Below are 6058 nucleotides of genomic sequence, written 5' to 3'. Positions count from 1 at the left end.
GATCAGTTCCTTTTATCGATGCCAGCACGTTTTTCTCAGAGCTGCTCATGCTTCATGATGTTAGACTTTGCATCTGCACTGCTGGGAACTTGCGGAGGGGAAGTGGCTTCTTTTGACAAAAACAGTGACAACAGTGTTGCTTGCAATGTCAGTAGTCTATGTCATGTCTGGAGGGTTGAAACACCAGCATTATGCTGACATTTTTGTTTATCTTTCAACACAACTGGACTAGATGGACTAAAATTCCAGGACGGGCCAAGTAGTTGACACTCTACTTAGAAGTTCCACCTCTTACTAACCAAATAAACCAGTAGCAAGGGCAAATATGCCTGTCATGACAACGTTAGTGCCACAGAGGCAGGCTTAGCAGATTCTTTCTTTGACTAAGAAAACCAAAATAAAAGCAAATATGATGGAAAATAAATCTCACCAGTGACCTGTAGCTGGATCTGTGTGTAGAGGGAATAATAACCGTCTGACTGCTGGCTCTTCCACACCCCACAGAAATAAACTACTAAATCAGCTTCTCTCACGTCACTGATCCTCACACTGAAAGCTTTAGAGCTTCTGTCCTCAGAGATGGAGAATCTGCCTCTCTGGACTTTCGGAGACGGTTTTCCAGTGTTAGTGATCTCAGTGAAGGAGCGATTCTCCAGTTTGAAGAAGACTTTGTCGTTTTCCTCAAACAGGTCTGGATATTTACATTTGACAGTAACGTTCTCCCCCAGATAAGTGTTCACTGCTGCTGTTCCCCCACAACAACCTGTCAATCATAAATAAACAAACATGAACTACAGTTCATCAGCTCAGCAGCCTGTTTGAGAGCAGAGCCTTGTGTATGGCCTTTTTTTCATGTTTTTTATTCCAAACAGCTTAAAAAGGTTAATATTCTCACCCTGTTTAACTTTCAGCTCTATTTCCTTCTTCTTACTCTTTTCTTCTTTCACTCCGAATTCATACTTTGCAGCATCTTCTGGCTTCAGTTCTCTGATCCACACTGTAAACTTTCCTTCTGTGTTTTCATTCAGGGAGAATCGTCCATGATCAAAACTCTTATTTCCACTCTGATCATTAATTATGTCTATACATCCGTTTCGTACCTTGCAAATGTATTTAGCACCTTTTAAACTCCACAGCAGATCAGACTGTATAATGACGCTCCCTCCTGAGTAACCAATCACCTCAAAGCTGTTTCCTGTACCTGCCGGTTAAAAAAGACACGTCCACTCGTTTTATATCTTACAGTACAACAAACTGCAGCACACAGGACCAACACTGTTTACAGTGAAGGAGTAAATGATGAAAAGTAACTGCAGTTCATGTCGTATTAGAAATATTTGAAGTAGAAAATCTGACCTGTGATCAGGTAGAGGGTGAAGATGAGGAGAATCATCATCATGAAGTTCTTTAAAATCGAAACCTTTCACAAAAAGCTCTTTAAATTTTCCCCAAAGCTAAACTGTCGTTCTTCATAAGTTGTAGTCTCTCTCTCTCTCTCTCTCTCTCTCGCTCTCTCTCTCTCTCTCGCTCTCGCTCTCTCTCTCTCTCTGTGTGATGTTGCTTCCTTATTGGTTCCTCTTTCTCAAGATAGCAGTCCCTCCCATCAGCATCACTGACCACGTACCAAGTTAATCAGAGAAAGTGCTCCATCTGCTGGAGGAGGAATGCTGGTTCAGCTCCGTGACAGTCCTGACTGATAAAATGACCATGATTCAGTGGTTCATCATTAGAAATGAGCCTGTTAAAAGGAATTTGAACCTGCAGTTTCAGTAATATGATCAGCATCAGAACTGTGAGAAGAAATGCCTTCAGTGTCAGTGAAGGTTTGTGTGCTACCAGGCAGCTGTATTCAGCTCTGTTATTTATTTTGCTATAGCCTGACCTAAAATAAATAAATAAATAAATAATTAACCTCATTAGTATCTTTGTAGTTTTCTCCTGGAGAGCAATGTGGACAGATGGAAAGACAAATTAGACTTTTGTTCAAGTCTCCTGCTGCTCAGATGTTTCTCCTGAACAGAAGAGCCCAGTAATCTCTCGTATTGCTCTACATGGATAATTTTCATGTTCATCATCACCATAAAATCATCAGAGAACACAGTTGAACAGACTATAGAGAAATACTCTGCAGTCCACATGTAATACATTTAAAAAAGACATTATATTCCATGAATTTGGCAGCTTAATCAAAAAACTAAGATTGTTTTGTCTGTCAGTTCATTTTGTTAGAATCATGGCCGAGTCTATGAAAATACAGTGATGTGAAAATGTATTTGCCCCTTCCCAATTTCTTCTGTTGTGGTCTATATTTGTCACACTTGAATATTTCAGATCGTCCAGCTACTTTTAATTTAAGACAAGGATAACTCAAGTAAACGCACAGTGCTAATTCTGAAAGATAATTTCATTAATTAAAGGAAACATGCTGTTCAGACCTTCTTGCCTGAATGTGAAAAAGTAATTCCACGCTTATCTACTAAATCAGACAGTTAACCAAATGTAGTTGACTATTGGGTTTAATTTCTGTAGCCACACCCAGGCATGATTACTGCCAGACCTGTAGGCTAGAAGGTCTCAAAGGGTAATACATGATGCCAGGTTCTAGAGAGATACAATATAGATGTGAAACAAAATCATTAAAATCTACCAATCTGGATAGGGTTACAAAGCCGTTGTTGAGGCTCTGGAACTCCAGTTAACCACAGTGAGAGTTATTATCCACAACTAGAGAAAACTTGGAACAGTGATGACCCTTCCCAGGAGTGGCCAGGCTATCAAAATTTCACCAAGAGCACATTGACAACTCGTCCAGGAGGTCACAGAAGAACCCAGACAAACATCTAAAGAACTGCAGGCCGCACTTGCCTCTGTTAAAGTCAGTGTGCAGGATTTCGCAATAAGAAATGCACTGGGCAGAAATGGCATCCATGGGGTATTTGCAAGGCGCAACTCACAGCTGACACAATGGCTTGTCTTGAATTTGTCAAAAGATGATCCCCAAGACTTTTGGGATAATATTGTGTGGACTGATGAGTCAGAACTCATCACAGGTCCCATTTCATCTGCCGTAAAGCTAACATCACATTCCACCATAAGAACATCATACTAACAATCAAACATGGTGGTGGTAGTGTGATGGTCTGGGGCTGCTTTCTTTCTGTAGGACATGGACTTGTAGTAATTGATGGAATCATGAATTCTGCTCTCTATCAGGAAATCCTGAAGGAGAATGTCCACCTTTCAGTTTGTGATCTAATGCTCAAGCACAGTTGGGTTATGCAGCCAGACAATGATCGAAAGCACACAAGCAGGTCCACCTCTGAATAGCTCAGAAGAAACAAAAGGTGTTGGAGAGTCAAAGTCCTGTCTCATCCCATTGACACACTTTACAAGACCTTACGCAGGCAGTTAATGTGTGAAAACCCTTCAAAGTAGCTGAATTGAAATATTTTACAAAGAGGAGTGGGCCAAAGTTCCTCCGGCAAAGAAAAAGACTCAAGTTATTGCAAACTTCTGATTGTAGCTGTTACTGCCAAGCATGGCACAACCAGTTAAGGTTTAGGGGATTATGTATCCTTTTTCACATGGGTGATAGAAGTTTTGATTAAATCTTTATCTTCCTTAAATGGAATCATCATTTAAAAGCTACGTTTCGTGTTTACTTAGGTTGTATTTATTTTAAATGTAGTTGGATGATCTGAAACATTTAAATGTAACAAATTAGCAAAAACAGATGAAATTGGGAAGGGGCAAATACTTTTACACAGCACTATAGATAATGTCAAAAATCATCAGTGATACAAATATTTGTGTGTACTCTCAATCACTGTCCTCTAGAGGGAGCCTTAGCATTAACCTTTGAATGGGGGCCTAAGGAAATGATGTAAACTAGTAATCTGCATACCCTGTATTGTGTGGTTTCAGTTTCAGTTTCAGTTTATAGGCAATCAATGTTGCTCCTCCAATCAGCAACAGAGTCCCACAGACACATACAGTGATGATGACAGAGGAACCTGGAGATGAGACACAGAGACAAGAACAAGCCAAACACTCAGTATTAGTCAATTTAGAATGTCTTTACATTAATCACAAATATGTAACAATTATTCATGGTATGGTCGCTATAAAATAGTGCCACTGGTCAGTTTCTGCTTGGTTTAATGGCTTCAGGGATGCAGTGTTGCAAAGTCAGAGCATTAGACTTATAATATAAACATGTTTCAGATTTTAGGAGAATGCAATATTAATCTTACATTTTATTCATGTTACAAAGGTAGGAGAACAATGTTAGGAGTCTTACAGCTTAGCTGCTGCTCACTTGTGGGACACTTGCTCATTTTCTGTCCCCTCACACTCTTCGACTCTGTAGCATTGTGTTACTAACTTTAAAGCCTGTTGTTGAAGATTAAGATTTATTGAAAACCTATATCACCCATGTGAAAAAGTAATTGCTCCCTAAAACTAAATTGTTAATGCCACCCTTGGCAGTTACAGCTGTAGTCAAATGTTTGTGATAACATGCAATGAGTCTTTTACGTCACTGTGGAGGAGTTTCACTCTTCTTTGCAGAATTGTTTTAATTCAGCTACATTGGGAAGTTTTGGAGCAGGAACCTCTTGTTTCACTTCTTGCCATAACATCTCAGTGGGATTTAAGGACTTGGACTCAGCTACTCCAAGACCTTCATTTTATTTCCTTTGAGCCATTCAGAGATGAATTTGCTTATGTGTTTCAGATCTTTGTCCTGCTTCATAACCCAACTGCGCTTGAGCTTTAAGTTAGGAACCGGTGGATGGACATGCTCTTTCATGATTTTCTGACAAAGCAGAATTCATGGTTCCATCAATTATGACAAGTCATCCAGGTCCTGCAGAAGTAAAGCAGCCCCAGACCACCACATTTCACAGTTGGTATGATGCTCTTATGGTGGAATGTGGAGTTGCATTTATTTGTGATGCAATCGGACCCATACCTTCCAACAAGGTCCACCTTTGACTCATCAGTCCACAGAAGATTATTCCAAGTAGATGTTTTTTGGCAAATGCAAGATGAGCTTTTGTGTGTGTGCCTTTCTTATTGTGAAATCATGCACATTGACCTTAACTGGCCTTAAGTGAGGCTGTCAGTTCTTTAGATGTCCATCTAAAACTGCAGGTTCTTTTGTGACCTGGATTAGTCATTGATTTGTTGTTGGTGACACTTTGGTAGGTTGGCCACTCCTGAGAAAGGGCATCACTGTTCCAGGTTTTCTCCATTTTCAGGTAATAGCTCTCACTGTGATGTACAGAGCATCAGCAATGGCTTTATATCTGCATTTGCCTATCTTTTGAACATGCTTTTTGGGACCTTCTGTCTGCTTCATATTGCCAGACAGGTTCTATATAAGTGATGTTTAGATTCAGCAGGTCTATCAGTAATCGGGCCTGTGTGTGGCAGTGAAATTGAGCCCAGCACTTAATTGAATTGGGTTAACTGGTTGATTTAGTAGGCCAGGTAGGGTTGAACAGCATTTTTCCTTCAATAAATGAAATCATCATTTAAAACCAGCATTTTATGTTTACTTGTGTGATCATTGTCTGATATTAAAAGTAGTGGGATGATCTGAAACATTCAAGCATGACAAACATGCAAAAAATATAAGAAATTGCGAAGGGGGCAAATACTTTTTCAGGGGGTCCCTGAAAATACAGTTGGTGAGCTTCTGCCTCAGAATTTTGGTTTTGAAACATTCAAGGTGTACAAGAGTTGAATTAGATCACAGATCCGATAAAACCGCCTGTATTGCGCACCTTGCTATCCACTGACAGAACAGCAAGTCAGGCCGAGTTCCCACACTACAAACCATAAATTCTAAGTGAGAAACACAAAATCCGAACCTGCTCAGCTCCCGGTGCGAAGCACATCAAGATGCTATGCTGAGTGCAGCACTAAGAAGGGTCTGCATAAAATGCATGTACGTTAAAAAAATTAAACAAGATAACAAAGTCCTAAAGTAGAGGTCACTAATAGGCGGACCGTAGTCCGAGTCCGGACCCAGGCGCTGCCCTATGCGGACCTG

Source organism: Pygocentrus nattereri, chromosome 12 (assembly GCF_015220715.1).
Source record: "Pygocentrus nattereri isolate fPygNat1 chromosome 12, fPygNat1.pri, whole genome shotgun sequence".
NCBI lineage: Eukaryota > Metazoa > Chordata > Actinopteri > Characiformes > Serrasalmidae > Pygocentrus > Pygocentrus nattereri.
This window is presented reverse-complemented; position numbering follows the sequence as displayed.